Here is a 16,458-nt window from a genome sequence, read left to right as displayed (position 1 = left end):
ACGGTGGGGGTAGGAGGACTGCCAGTCCCCTCCCAGGGCCGGCAGCCTCTTATCCCATCGCACTTAGCTAGGTATGCTACGCCTTGCCCGCAGAAGCTCATGATGTTGTCATAATCGGCAAAGTGGGAATTATAGTGGGAAAATGTCTAAAACTTCTTGTGCAAGTTGCTTAAGGACCCGTGCCAAGAATACAAAAATCTAGCCTGCAATAAAAGCTCATTGTTTCCTCAAAGAAAGGCATGCGCCAACTAAGAGGATACATTAACTCCCCAGTGTCCCAAAAACGCTTTTGAGTTTGGGTACATATATAGGAACTCCGCACACATGAAGCGCAGACGTACCTGCTTCCTTGCAAGCTAACTTCAAGCATGGTGATTGAGTTCAGTCCTTGTTGAACCACTATATTTGTCGTAAACTATCCCACTTAGCTCTCCATCAACCTCTGAACAGTTCGGTTGCTCTCTTGTAATCTCCGCAAATTGCGCACGTTCGCCTAGCTCTTCCACAGCTTCCGCAAGGTAATCAAGCCTCAGAGCCACCTCCACTAGCAGGATTGCAAAGGTTCCCAAAGAGAGAGCGCTTGCACTCTCCAACACTCTCACTTTTTGCTCAAACATGGAATCTTTGGCGAAGTCGAAGTCGTCTATTGGCCTATATGGCCAAGAATGCAGCTTTCTATAGTACTTTCGAGAGCTTTCACTAGCGCAATTGTGGTGATAAGCCATTCCAGACTTGGTTGTCGTACCTGTTTGAAAGAAGCCCCCTGTTTCGTCGTCCACCTCTCCACTCTGTTTTATCTCCGGTATCACACTAAGAGGAAGTTCTTCCATGAGATTAAAGAAATTCCCGTCTCTGGCCGCACAAGCAGATATGAGTGAAAGTACAAGCTCTGTTGTAACCGTCCAATTGCTTTGCGCACACCATCCAAAAGTGTTGCGCGGTCACCCTTCTGCATATGATGGACTTGTTTTCCTAGCTTGCGTAAGACTTGGGCACATTCTTCACTAAGTTCATGAAGCTCATCTTTAAAGAGGGCGCGAACAGCTAAAGGTGCCTTTTAGAAACATGAAAAAAGGCACAAAGACATTGTCGCATCATCACGTGTGTGTAGAAAGAATGATATTGAAGGGCGAGTCTTACTTGTATTGAAGATCGCAGACACCCATGCAATGCAACCACAGAATATGTGCAATGGAGTAAAATGGCCCCAACCTTCACATAATTTTGCCATGGATACTTGAACATCCGGAACCGCCCATGCATGATGCGGAGGCTCCCAGCTTGCAAATGTAGCCTATAAACGAAAGAGTTATACACAAGAGACTCAACTTTTAACAGAAAACCTCCTAATTGCGTCGAAAACAATACATTATACATCTTTTGATAGAGAACCTCCTAATTCCTTACCAAGGACTCCTCTTTGCTCGCAGATATTAGCGTGGATCTGTAGCCCTTGTACACGGGATCATCCGCAGCTAGTCCCATTATAATCTTTGATGGAACCCTTTCGAGTACGATACCTCGAAGGTACTCATTTACACAAACTGCACATAAAGAACATTTGATCAAAGGAATTCCTTCATGAAACATTTCGTAATGCTGTATGGTATTTTTTTGATAGGGTCCCCTCAAAAGTCACATCCATGTGCCAATCTAGGGCCCTTGGCTCAAATCCCAGATGTACCTAAATAACCATCTTCATGGCATATTATAGCACATAGATAAATGTACGCACACATATATATCTATATTCATGGCATTTAGTTATATATGTATGCATTTGCATATCTACGTATGCATTCGTGTATCTATGTATGCATACATACATAGATACACGGATGAACCTATATAACTATAATCATGGCATATTATAGCTTGTATGCATACATACATAGGATACACGGATGAATACAAATATACATTCGTTACACCTATATGTGCACACACACACACACGTGTGTGTCCATGAACCTGTAGATTTATATGTATATGTATATGTATAAATGTACATATAAGTATATGGAAAAGTACAAGTATATACCTGTAGATTTATATGTATATGTATATGTATAAATGTACATATAAGTATATGGAGAAGTACAAGTATATACCTATACATCCATTATTTTGTATGAATGTATATACAAAATATACCTATACATCCATTATTTTGTATGAATGTATGTATATATACATGAATAAGCATATCCACATATATGTACACTGTCACATTCTATGTACTTTTTGGCAACCATTCACTAGTTCTATGCTTTAATGGTAACAGAAAACCCCGAAAACCATTAAGTTATAGGAAATAACAATAGTGTACAGGAAAATTTAACCTCTGCTGGATGCTGAGAAGCAAACCTTGAAGGGAGTCTGCTAAACTGTCGAAATTCTTTGAGACACTCGTGAAGTTCCTCACCCGCCCTCACCCGCCCACAATGGAAGGACGAAGATGTTCACACCTATACCTATCACTGCACCCAAAATAATGATAAAGAACCGGTTCACAGCTGTGCTCACCGGATCGCCTTGTGTGTATTCAGCAACCATGATATAGCGGAAAGTAACCAGAAAGGTTCGAAAACCATACTCATACAGCTTCATGGTTGGCCATAGCTTTCCAAATGTCACTACGCCACCTGTTCCAAGTTGTATGCCAGATAAAGTGAACATGTTCAATAATGGGGGGAAACAAGTGCACTGGTGTGTGTGTGTGTGTGTGTGTGTGTGTGTGTGAGAGAGAGAGAGAGAGAGAGAGAGAGAGAGAGAGAGAGAGAGAGAGAGTGTGTGTGTGAGAGAGAGAGAGAGAGAGAGAGTATGTGTGTGTTTGTGTGTGGTTCCTTCTCTCAAATTGAGAGTGCCCTTCATGCACTAATGCAAGATAATTTCCACCCCAAAAATAAGTGTGTGCGCATGCATATGTATATTAGAACTTGATGTGTTAGTATACTAAGCAACCAGCAGCTTTAACAGGAAAAATAGTAGACCAGCAAGGAGGAACAGCCTGACATTCTCTAGGGTCAGATAGTATAGCCAGCAAAATGCTGTAAACAGCCACCATATGTCATGTCAAGTAAGAACAAGTAAGAGGTAAACCAGTAAACCTCCAAGAGCAGTAAGCGGCAGTCCTTGATCCGCAACCAATTCATGACCATTAACCAAAGTTAGAAGAATATGTACCATCTTCCATATAAACAGTGGCTTGCTTTTGCATTTACCATAGAAAGCATTATGTCTGATAGCACTTACCAATCCAGCATCTAGACTACCTAGTGACACTAGTGACTAAAAGAAGTAGGGGAAAATCTAGAGCAATGCAAAACAGTTAAGCAAGAGTATATTAGTGACACTAGTATCTAAAAGCAGCAGGGGAAAATCTAAAGCAATGCAAAACAGTTAAGCAAGAATATATTAGGACAACAGAACAGTTAATACAGATTATCTACAAAATTGAACACACAAAATGGTTTCACCTATTGTGTTTGTACCCAAGAAAAATGGAAAATTGAGAGTGTGCATCAATCTTAAGAAAGTAAATGATGCTATTGTGAGAGATCACTATCCACTTCCTATTACAAATCTTGTACTGGAAAGGGTAGCGAGGAAGAAGGCATATAGCTTTCTTGACAAATTCTCTGGATATAATCAGGTATCAATAGATCCCAAGGATCAACACAAGACGACTTTTGAATGGGGAGTGTTTGCTTATAGAGTAGAAAAAAAACAAAGAAAATCTAGGTATGCTTATAGTTTAAAGTCCAAGTAAGGGAGTCACAGTTTTTGTAAGGAGCATGCAATACTTGCTCATTGTGTTTTTTCTGAAAAACAAATCTAATTAAAGAAAGCTTGTGCGATTAAAAGCATTCAATATGTGAGCTGAGTGTCTACACAAGCCATTTTGTGCTTGCAAGGAAAGTACCACTGCATATAGAGGACCAGAACTTAAACATTACAATCAGTATCAAGACTACCAAGGATTCTACCCTTGCAGAAGCAATTGCTTAATAGCAACATTTTGTTTTATTGTTGAAAAGCTTCCTTGCAGAGAACAACAGCCAACACTAGCCAATTTTACACCAGTAGTATTAAATCCCAGTAAGAATTAACCCTTGTAAAAACCAAATGAAGTGCTACACCACTGCTCAAATGTGACAGAGCAGTAGTAGCATCATTATTGTTTTGTTGAAAAAGAAAAGAACCAAGCTGGTCAAGAACTAACCACAGGGCAAACCAGTTTTATTGAATAGATAAAATAAAGCGCAGACAAAGAAATACTTCAAAAGACTACATCTAAGTAGGCAAAAGCCTACGTGAGACGTTGAAATGACAGGAGCACAGATGAGGGAGAGAGCTGCAACCTTATCACAGTGAAGGACTTCAACAGGGCTTTAAACAGTTGATCTGTGAGGCGCGCCATCAAATGCAGGGAGCACCGCCATCTCAGAATAGCAGCAAGGTCAGGGCTCTTCATTTTCGTGAAGAAGGCAGGCACCTTAGTCATTAATGAAGTAGGTGTCCAAGGGGAAGTTCTCACTGAACCAAGTAAGGGAAAGTTCCCATGGATGAATCATGATGTTTAAATGTGATGAGAAGATGCTTCAGAGGTAGGTACCTCTTACTCCACCTAGGTAGGTGAGTATTTATCAAGTAACTAAGGGAAGGTTCCCTTTGAACAAGTAAAAAATGAGATAGCTAAGATAGGAAAACCAGTAGAATGGGTATACAAAAAGCTTTTTTCTGTGAATATTGGAGCTAAAAAAACTGTTACAAATGAAATGTTTGTGTGTCTCTGTGTGTGTGTGTGTGTGGTTCCTTCTCTCAAATTGAGAGTGCCCTTCATGCACTAATGCAATATAGTTTCCACCCCAAAAATAAGTGTGCGCGCATGCATGTGCAGGCACTCGGAAGAGCCATATGCATGCATGTGCACGCACTCGGAAGAGCCATATGCAGGCAAGCATACGTTCATCGGCAAGGACAATTTGGGGGCATCTCTTGTGCACAAGTGATTGTAGAAATGAGAAGAGAAGTTGTGAGTTACAACACACTAATTGCACATACAAAAACACACACATGATGTACTTCTGTACACTATACTAACATTCAACTGAACAAACTTTGCATGCTTGCATGGGTGACATAAAAGCTGTATCTCTCACAGGTATACACATTATTAGAAGCATGGGCTATGCAAAAATACGAACTGGAAGGAGTGGCACACCTATAACAAATACACTTGAGCCAACTATGACAGGATTGATAACTCCGCCATGTAGGCCAGCCAGCTCACCGATTACAACCGCAAGAAGTCCCGCTAAGAGAGTTCCGACACCTCGGTTCAAACCTTTACTTAGGGTGGCACCTGAATGTATGAAGTCGTGGTGGCAACAAAGAGTAAGGATTTCATGTGGAATGTGAGAAAAAACAGGGCATCAAGAAAGATGAGAAATATAATTAACATAAAACATTTAAGAAAGATGAGAAAACCTATGGTGAACTCGAAGACAACGATGACGGTCATGACGGCCCAGATAACATGGCTACCAAAGAGGGCATACGGGGCCTTGAGGAGGACCAAAAGGAAAGCGAGACAGAGAGCAAGTCCCATCTTGAAGGCATGGATGGTTTTGGTCGGCTCCTTTGTTAAAAGCTCCCTTACTGCGAATGATGCCGATGAAAAGACGACACACACCATGCCCCAGAAGCTTCTCAAAGGTGTAGTACATATGCTCCAACAGTTGCTTAATCGCTTGCTGATAGTCGCTCTCTCATGGTGCTCCAACAAGGGAGCTCCCAAATCATCCATGCTGTTGGGTATTACCAATATGCAGACAAGGCCGATGTGTACCCGGTAGGCGCTATTGTAAGCAAAACTTCAAATGGGGTGGGTAGCACACACAAATTTGGCTACAGTAAAGGTCGTCTTTCGGCATGCACGATTCTCAAATGTACGACATGTCCATGCTTACACAACAGTTTTTAGATATGCAGGTGAAGCTGGTAAACATGCAGGTGAAGCTGGTAAACAAGCTTAAAGCGCACCCTTCACATATACATATACGAAATACATGATGCAGGTAGAGATTGTGTCAAAACAAATGTGGTAGGGGTCCCCCTGTGCATATGCTTTTCAAAAATGGGCCCTTGCAAACAGCCCACTTTCACTGCAATAAAAATTGTGAACCTGTGTAAAGCTTGTGACTTCCTGAATGTCCATGAGCCTTTGCAAACAACCCACTTTCACCGCAAACAATCATGTGAGATTGCATACACACTTGTTCTCTGAAAGCGGAAAACAAGCAATTTCATATGGACTGTTACTGATTCAAAGATTCTCCTTCTGAAAATGGGCTCTTTCAAACAACCCACTTTCAAGTAAACAATTGAGTGAGCTTGGTTATACACACAATACCTGCTCTGCTCGAGCTCGTCGCGCATACCTGATACAAAGCTGAAAATGGGCTCTTTCAAACAACCCACTTTGAAGTAAACAATTGAGTGAGCTTGGTCATATACACATGTATACAAATAAACGTCTGCACGAGCTAGCCGCGGCACCTAAAGCCCTCTCTGCCTGCTCTTGCCTACACCTAGAATCTGTTGTCTAACTGCCCTGTTTCACAAACATGTATTTTATTTGCATCAAAGCTCCTCTGGCACACACAAATATATATATATGTTGCTTGCTTGCCCGGTTGCGTACTAATCTAATGAAGCAAATCTCTGCTAAATCTTTGACACATAGTACTGAAAAGAGAAAAATTTTTCTTGTGAATATATGCTCGTCATGGAGAATCCCATTAGGATCTAGTTTGATTAGCTATGTACTACACCTATTTGATGAAAGAAAATGGCGACTCTATAAAGCTTTCACTAAGTAGTGCTGGGACCACCCATACAAAGAAATGGGTTTCTATCTCTCTCTGTCTCTCTCTCAATGGGTTCCCTGTTCGTCTCTCTCTCTTTCACTAGTGTTCGTCTCTCTCTCTTTCACTAGTGCTGGGAGACCCTCTTTGTCTCTCTATCCATTTCCTTGTATGGGAGCACCCATACAAAGAAATGGGTCTCTCTCTCTCTCTCTCTCTCTTGAAATGGGTTCCTCTCGAGATCTCTGAACATTAGAGTGGGTCTCTCTCTCTCCTCTCTCTCTTTTCCTCTCTCTCCTCTCTCTAGAAATTGGTTCCTCTTTCTCTCTCCTCTCTTCTCTTTGTCAGAGACTCGTGCACTCACTTGGCACAGCACGTGTACATTCTAGGTTGTACAACTTGTACCTCTTCCACATAGGCACTTGGCACATTGTATATTGGCACTTGGCACTTGTACATTGTAAGTAGTAGAAAGAAAATTTAAACGTGTTGATCAAGTATTAAATTATACGAGTGTCCACAGGCCAGTCTACCGACCGACCTAGTCCACTCTTTTTTGTTGCCTCTATGAGGCCACATTGTAGTCAAGGCTCTCTCATGAGAGAATGCACAAAGTTAAAATCCATCTCTCTCTCTCTCTCTCTCTCTCTCTCTCTCTCTCTCTCCCCCCATGTTGCTTCTTTGTGCCCACACAAAGATAGCTCTCTTTGTCTTTGGCAGCAAGAAGAGTGTGTAGAATGTGTGTGTGTATGAGAGAGAGCAAGAAGAGAAAAAAGTACAATCATGGCCACAATGGACAATAGGCAGAAGAGGCAAAGAGAGAGTGTGGCATTGCTTCAATGATAGAGAGAAATAATGGGTTATGACCATGATGGCCTGTCATGAAAATAAAAGAGAAGGGGACCTTCGTCTGATGTGTGCAAAGGAGATATTTTTTTACGCACATAAAAATTACACTTCAAAGTTATAAACTTGGAATTTCCCTTCAAATAATGAGCTATGTTCTCTCTCTCTCTCTCTCTCTCTCTCTCTCTCTCTCTCTCTCTCTCTCTCTCTCTCTCTCTCTCTCTCTCTCTCTCTCTCTAATGTGTCTCTCGCTTACTTACAGTTTTGAAATTTTTGGAACATTTACGTTTACCTTCTTTTTTGGTAGAGATGAGATATTTTAGGATTTTTTGACAAGTAGCAATCACAATCCTCTTACTTTAAGATATAGTATAGAGTATAGATATCTTTATTTTGTAGATAAAACATATTAAAAGATATATTTTACACATGTTCTTGGAATACTTGTTGCTTTAAGACTAAAGACTATTGTGATCATAAGTTCTATTTATTGTAAATACATTAATATATTTATTATGGCGCTCTCATGCATATATATAACTACTATTATATGTGTGTGTGTGTGTGTGTGTGTGTGTGTGTGTGTGTGTGTGTACATAAATGTATGTAGCATTATATACTTATAATTGTATGGATGTATACACACACATACATACAAATATACTTACACACATATATACTGTTTAATTTATACATATATATCTGCCCTTTTATATACATATAGACATACACACACATATTTCAATATATGTATATGTTAATATACACATATCTACTTAGAAATATATACAAATGTACAAAACAAAATTATGTAAGTATATAGTATTTAATGTATACATATGGATACACACACATATGTATATACATGTATATGTCAATATGTACATATGTTGATAATATGTACTCTAGTAAGATAGGTCAATGTGGTCTCTTGGGATTGTTCCTATGATGTAAAAAAGATCTCTCCCAAAGGATGGGTCCGTGTGTATAAATAAACAAAATGGGCTAACCACTAAAGTGTGGTAGATTGGTTAGCTCATGGAGTTGGTAATTAACACATCATGTGTTCGAATCCCAATCTTGTCGGATAGATCAACTTGGTCTCTTGGGATTGTTCCTACTATATTAAAAAAGATCTCTCTCTCTCTCTCTCTCTCTCTCTCTCTCTCTCTCTCTCTCTCTCTCTCTCTCTCTCTCTCTCTCTCTCTCTCTCTCTCTCTCTGTGTATGGCAAAATGAAATAAAACTCTCTCTTGTCTCCCAGCTCAATCTATAAATGTATACCTCTCATTCCTCTAAAATTTCTTACTCAAAAAAAATCCTCTCTCTCTCTCTCTCTCTCTCTCTCTCTCTCTCTCTCTCTCTCTCTCTCTCTCTCTCTCTCTCTCTCTCTCTCTCTCTCTCTCCTAGAGCAGATAATGCAATGTCATTTCAATCCCTTACAATGACGAACATCTCTTCGCCCATGATGGCCTTGTTGACTAAAACCTTTTCTTCCACATCTGCGATCTCCCTTTCCCTTTCTCTTATAGAGATACTCATCATTGAACTTGGGAGAAGATAATCTCAAAGATAATCTCAATGGCTTCATTATCATTTTTACTTGGGACAATCAAAAAAAGCAAAGTGCAGTGACGTTTTCCTCTAAGGTAAAAGCACCAAACCAAACACCAAGGCCTTTGCCGACTGGCAAGCCAAAAAAAGAGCCATGTGCTAAAATATTGCCCATGTGCGAGAATTTAGTAGTCCTTGTAAGCTTCTAGGATGCACAACTAGCTTTTCACATAGGAAACAAGTTGGAAATGATGCTTGCACACTCTAAATATAGAAATTAGGAAATCTTTGACCCAAAAAATAGGCTCGTATTTGAATTGAAGGAAATTAAATATAATGAATTATTTAAAATACAAGAGAACCAATCAAAATCTCAAGTCTCTAATTTCCATATTTTTCTAATATCCATCCCTTTGACTTTGAGAATCTAAGGTATACAATCTCCCATATAGTCCTTTAGAAGGACTAAAAAGAAATTTAACACAAATTTAAAATGATTCACAACATTATTTCCTTATGCTTTCAATTCAAACTACCAATTTGAAATCGGAGCTAGTTTGATTGCTAAGGCACATTATCTCACATAAGGATTTGAAGAAATCTTTAGTGGTTAATATTTCTACCATCCAAGATAAATCCTACAACCTACACCTCACTACTCATGAAATTTTCTACCATCAAAGATAAAATCCTTGCGTATAAATAGGTTCTCTTTTTTTTTTTTAAATGCTACCGCTATGCGACTGTTTATTTTTTATTTACATGGGAGGTCACGAAATCCCACACACACATGCCCACACCCAGCCTCCTATGCATGGTCAACATTTAGGGTAGCTCAACAGCGTTCGAACCCACCACCTGGGATTTACCAACGAACAACTTAACCAACTAACATTGGCTTAAACACCTTCCAAGTAAGCTTCTCATCCTTACTCTTATAATAATGATTATGCTTAAATAATTATGCAGAGAATTTCAATTCATACTACTCTAAGTTCTATTTTTTTTAAAGTTGTAATTTAATATATTCTTAGTTACGTTTGAAAGAATTATTATATTTCAATCCGTTCACATTGTTTCTCATCTTTCTCAATGTAGAGCATCATTGCAATTGAATATATAAAAGGTACGACTCTCTTATGCTTTCATATAATTACTCTAGACACATTTATGTCTTCTATCTTTTTACCATCCTATGTGTATGTACAACGCGCCTATGTGGTATGAGACACTTAGACTCGTCTTTTGTACATTCATTTGATTGGTTCACTGTATATGTATTTTGTGTAGCTATAGTTTTGATGTTAGAGTCTCATAAAGGTCAAGTGGATTTTGCACCATCTAAATACTCAAATTAAGGCCCATCATTGTTGGGGAAATTTTTTTCTCAAAAGAGAAAACTTCCTATTGATATTGTACTGAACTAGCAATTTAGAGAGAATAACTGGCTAAGTTGCTAATTGAGACACATATATTCAATATGCCCATACATGTGCAACTCTTTCTATCTACTCAAATGCTCAAGTGTGTATGAGCATAGACACCTGAAACATGTGCTTTGTCAATTTTTGCTTTCATTTTAAGCCATCCTTGTGTTATATATCATTGGTGGAACTAATTTATACTGCTTTGGTGAATAGGAGATATAGATGCCTTTGCATGGATAGTTTAGCTTTTTAACATAATAGTCTCCCTTCTCTTCATGAATACCATAGTTTACCAAAATGGAAAATACGGAGTGGGGTTGTGGGGGGGGGAGAGAGAGAGAGAGAGAGAGAGAGAGAGAGAGAGAGAGAGAGAGAGAGAGAGAGAGCAGGGCTTTTTTGCCTGTCTTTGGGTCCATTTTTAGCCCTAGAAGTTATCATCAAAATTATATTTTATTATATTTTTGATGAGCTTCACAGGTTTTCTCTCTCTAAAAAGTGGCCATCTAGAGAGAGAAAACAAAGGAAGCAAGGCAAGGTTATGCACGAAGGCATATTAAGGTAGGAATAAACCTTCATAGGTGCATAAAATAAGTTAGTAGCTTTAAAAGTGATATTCTCTCACTAGAAACATGATATTTCTAGAGAGAGAATATCAAATAAAGCTGAGGCTATGCAGGAAGGTATATGTGGGCATTAGCAAAAATGCCAAAAAGAGTAATAAACCTTCAAAGGTGCATAACACAAGTTAATAGCTTTAAAACAGATGTTCTCTCACTAGAAATGGGTTATTTATAGAGAGAGAAGATCAATAAAGCTAAGAAAATGACATGTAGGAAGTGCATTCGGGCAACGGGAACTGCCCATAGATGAATGCTACTTCAAAGGTGCATTGGACAATTTTCTAGGAACTCACCATGATTTACGAGAAGTCAAACGGACTCTCGGAGGACCAAAAAAAAAAACGGACAAAATATGGCTTACGGGAAGGAAATAAGGCTGGGGCCATGGGCTGGAGGCTCAAAAGGGTGGGAAAGTGGGCTAGAGAGTGGGAAAGGGTCCTGGAGTGTCTCCTAAGGCTCCCATCAAGGAGGCGCCTCTTTGATGGAGTGCTCCACAAGCAATAGAGCCAAGCCTCTCCCTTTTTCAGCTAAAAATAGCCTTTCCTTTTGCTTTTTGCATGGGGGAAGCTTCAGAGGGCCACAAGTCTTGCATGCATGCTCTGTTTCATGTATGGAGGGGCTCTATAGAAAGCTCTCACCTAGCTCTACACTCATCTCTTCTCAGTTTCCCATATCTTCACCTTGCTTATGCTGCTTCCCTTGGTAGCTAGTTATTTACTTAAGTGTATAAAGCTCTCCATAAAAGCTTCCATCTACTGCTACATACACTCTACTCCTTCTCTTTGGAAGTACTCCTTGCCTCTGTGGTATTTGAGTGCTTGAGAAGAGGAGAACGGTACACACAAGCTCTCTTAAGCCATCAAGTTGTCTTGGTGATGGAGTTCCTAGGATCCAAGGTCCTAAAGATTGTATTTTAGCTCAAGCTATGACTCTTGTAAGAGCTTAGAGCACAAGATAATATAAAGCCTTTCGAGGGGGGGGGGCCTCACAAATCCGCCCTCAATACGTGTCGATTTACCTTTCTGTCGTTGATTATTAAATTATTAAGTGAAGATCTATCCAATGAATTACCTAGCTACAATTGTTACGAGCATACACACATGCTATTTTCATTTAATAATGAACAATTGTTAAGGAGTTAGCGTAATATTGCTTACATTGGTATCAGAGATGTAGGCTTTTCTTTCTTTCAAGAAAGAAGCGGTCCTAAGTATTCCATGAATGGTAGGTCTTCTTTTAAATTAACATAGGAAGATCTTGAAGTTATTAACTTCTTCTTTTTGAAATGGGAAGGTTTTGAACCTTTCTGTTGTGCTAGAGTCTGGGGGGAGCTCCTGTCTTAATGCTGCACCTCTTCGGAGGGTACCTATGGTTTCAGTAGTATTGAGCTTGTAGAAAGTCTCCAAAGCCTAGCCCTCTGAGAAGTCGCACTGTTAACCCCACTCTTCTATTTTAATTTACTAGTGGAACTCTCACCGCGGGTGTGGGTACCAACGGATTTCTATTTTCCTAAAAGCAGATTTTCTTTGAATCTTAAGAAATAGTCAACATGTCTGATAATCAGCAGCAATTGCTTGATTTGAATGCAATTAATCTTTTGGAAGATGATGCGTCTAACGAAGGCATGAGAGCTATACGATATCTTGCTCGCAAGTTGCAAGAAGCACAAAGTAATCCTAATTTGCGAACATCCATGTAAGCTCAATTGGAAGCTAATGCGTTGATTCCTAAAGTTCCAAGACGGAGAGCTCGCTCTCTAGAATGGAAGGAATCACCAGGAAGGGAAGGTTCTAGAGAAGATCAAAAGTCTAATCCTGCAAGGAGAGGAAGATCTGACTCTACGCAATTGGAAGCTAATGCGTTGATTCCTGAAGTTCCAAGACGGAGAGCTCGCTCTCTAGAGGAATCACCAGGAAGGGAAGGTTCTAGAGAAGATCAAAAGTCTAATCCTACAAGGAGAGGAAGATCTGACTCTACGGAATCTCGAAAGCTTCAAAGAAGAGCGCGTACAAGAGAAGATGATGGTGAAGACCATGCAGCACGTGATAAGAAGTGTAGCTTGGAAAGTCGTGGGCATTCAGACGATGATTTGGCCCCAAGACGACGATGTCCAAAGCGCTCTCCTATTCGTAATACAAAGAGAAGGCATCCTGGACCTTCTTATAGCCCTTCTTTCTCTAGTGAAGGAAGTAGTGATAGGAGGAATCCACGATAAAGAAGAAGGAGGTCTCCAACTCCTCCATCTCCAGCTTCTGATTCATCAAGTTCCGATGCAGCTACACCAAAGGCTAAGCCCAAAAGAAGGGGACATAAGCGTGTACATCCAGCATGGAAGAGGTTCCGCCGCTTGGAGATGTTCAAAGAAGGAGGGAAGAATGTCACCTTCCTCTCTTATGACGGAACTTATGGAGCTACAGATAAAATCCTCGGATTTATTACAGTTCGATTCAGCTTTTGGAGGAGAGCACTTTGACGAGCGCTCAAAGATAAGGCATGTTGCTATGTACTTCCAAAAGTCTGCAAGGCAATGGTGGACTAGCTTAAGAACCCAATGCATCACTCCAAGTAGTCGAAAGACGTGCAGACTTGCTATATTGGAGCAATTTCTCACTGAAGAAGCTGAAGACGATGTCCTTATGGCATGGCGAAGCCTAAAGCTTGAACAAGGGGAAACTGTCCAAAAGTATGTGGACAAGTTTTGGGATGCACATCTCAAAGCCATTGTCTTCAAAAGGATAGATTTTCCTGAGCAAAAGCAACAGTTTTGTGCTGGTCTTCCTAAAGACATGAAGACTTATGTCAATGCACAAAAGCCCCAGACTATCTCTGGAATCATTCATCATACTTTGGTAGCATCCAAGATCTTTGCTACAAAGTCGGTGAATAAAGTCCAACAAGGAGATAAGTCCCAACACGGTGCTAAGCCTTCTTTTCACAACAAGAATGAAGGTGACAAGAAGAAGGACAAGGGTGCCTACAAGGGTAGCAATCGTCTCTCTCCCGAAGAGATGGAGCGCTATTGGAAGGAGAACAAGTGCTTTAGATGCGGGGAAAAAGATCATGTTTCTAGAGCTTGTCTTAAAAAGACAGCTAAGAAAGACAATCCTCAAGCAACTATCGTTCGCATGGAGCACACGGATGATCCAGAGGAATCACACTTATTGTATGCATGGGGCAAAGTACGAGACCATGATAGTCTCATATTGTTTGACACAGGCTCTACACATTACTTCATATCAACGGAGTTAGTCGCCCGCTAAGTTGGGCATACATGAGCATGAGATGGGACATGCACTTGATGCGGAAGTGCTTTCGTTGGGCAAAGGGTTCCAGTGACCCCTTTGATTGGAAATCTCTGTATTCATGTGCAAGGATATGTTGACCAGGAGGAATTCTTTATTTCTCCTCTCCAACATCAAGATGTTTTGCTTGGAATGCCATGGTTTCATAGGATGAGAGCTAAGCTTAGTCTCCCAAATAGAGTCATTTCTTTTAGACATCATGATCGAGATATTTTAAAGGTTGATGATAAGGGACAGACCATCCCTATTGTTATATCTCAGGTTTCTATTCAAAAATCAATAAAGTCTGCTATTTTCGCGTACATGATTTTTGTAAAGGACTCACCTAAAAGTGCTAATTCTCTTTTATCTGAATCAAGGAACTCATATCATGAAGAAATAAATAAGGAATTTCTTAATGAGTTTTTCAGATTGTTTCACGGATTCTATCCCAGGGGAACTACCTCCTTCAAGAGGAGAAGATGATCATAGAATTGATCTCATCCCAGGCATTTCACCGCTTAACAAGCCACCTTATAGAGTTTCTCCCGCGCAGCAGGAAGAGATTATGGCGCAAGTTAATGAGCTAGTAGAGAAAGGGATGGTGCGACCAAGCTCATCTCCTTTCTGCTCACCGGTGTTATTAGTGCAAAAGAAAGATGGTTCATACCGCATGTGTGTGGACTATCGTGCGCTAAACAAGAACACCATTAAGAATCGTTTTCCGATTCCAAGGATAGAAGATCTGTTCGATAAACTCCAAGGATCTTCCTACTTTAGTAGGATAGATCTCAAGAGCGGTTATCATCAGATTCGTATCGTACCGGAAGACATTCATAAGACTAGATTCCGCACTACATTCGGTCTCTATGAATTCCTTGTGATGCCTTTTGGGCTCACAAACGCTCTAGTCACATTCAATCGAATGATGGAACGGATCTTTCGTAAGCATCGCGTTACACAGGAGTATTCTTCGATGACATCATCATATACTCCAAGACTATGGAAGAACATAAGAGCCATCTAAGGGCTGTTTTTCAAGAATTACGTGATAACCGGTTGTTTATCAATGGTAAAAAGAGTGAGTTCTTTTTACAAGAGATTCGATACTTGGGTCACATTATCTCCAAAGATGGTATCCGGATGGATCTTGAAAAGTTGAAGATAATTGAGGAATGGATCCAACCAAGGAATCTACATGAAGTTAGAAGCTTCATAGGAATGTGTTCCTACTATAGAAGATTTATTGAGAAATTTTTTATTATAGCGGGACCATTACATGATTTGACTAAGAAGAACATCAAATTTCAATGGACAGCTAAAGAAAATGAGGCTTTCATGAAGCTTAAGGAGAGGCTAATGACACGTCCAGTGTTAGTGCTTCCGGATCTCACTAAGCCTTTTGAGGTCCATTGTGATGAAAGTGGTGATTGCTTAGGTGCCGTGCTTTTGCAAGGACATGCTATAGCATATGAAAGCTGCCGCTTACATCCCAAAGAGCGCGAGTGCTAGGAATCTATGAGAAAGAGTTACTTGCAGTAATGCATGCTCTAGATTCATGGAAGCACTACCTACTTGTTGGGAATCCTTTCATCATACGAACGGATCATCAAAGCCTCAAGTACTTCATGACGCAAACGAAGCTGTCGGACAAGCAAATGAGGTGGGCAAATTTTCTTTCGCAATTTCATTTTCATATTGCTCACATTCCTGGCAAGCAAAACTTAGTAGCAGATGCTCTCTCAGATAGACCAAGAGTAAATGCTGTATCAATAGCATATCACAATGATCTTACCAGTATGGTAGATGCATATGCTAGTGATCGAGATTTTGCTAATGTTATGTCGACTTTAGCCATT

At 40.1% G+C, this 16,458-nt stretch overlaps 1 pseudogene across 1 annotated transcript; it reads right to left on the bottom strand.

The window, feature by feature from the left end:
* Positions 1-209: 209 nt before the first annotated feature.
* On the bottom strand, positions 210-6,011 carry LOC147620376 (aluminum-activated malate transporter 9-like; annotated as a pseudogene). The gene is made up of 6 exons (XR_015269921.1): positions 5,494-6,011; positions 5,228-5,368; positions 2,368-2,645; positions 1,408-1,544; positions 1,141-1,294; positions 210-1,054 (listed from the first exon to the last, which is right to left on the bottom strand). The product of XR_015269921.1 is annotated as an aluminum-activated malate transporter 9-like (transcript).
* Between the last annotated feature and the right edge of the window lie 10,447 nt (positions 6,012-16,458).

Source organism: Cibotium barometz, chromosome 31 (assembly GCF_041138505.1).
Source record: "Cibotium barometz isolate CiBa-2024 chromosome 31, ASM4113850v1, whole genome shotgun sequence".
Lineage (NCBI taxonomy): Eukaryota > Viridiplantae > Streptophyta > Polypodiopsida > Cyatheales > Cibotiaceae > Cibotium > Cibotium barometz.
Note: the sequence above shows the minus strand (reverse complement) of the source record. Positions and strands in the feature narration are given on the sequence as shown.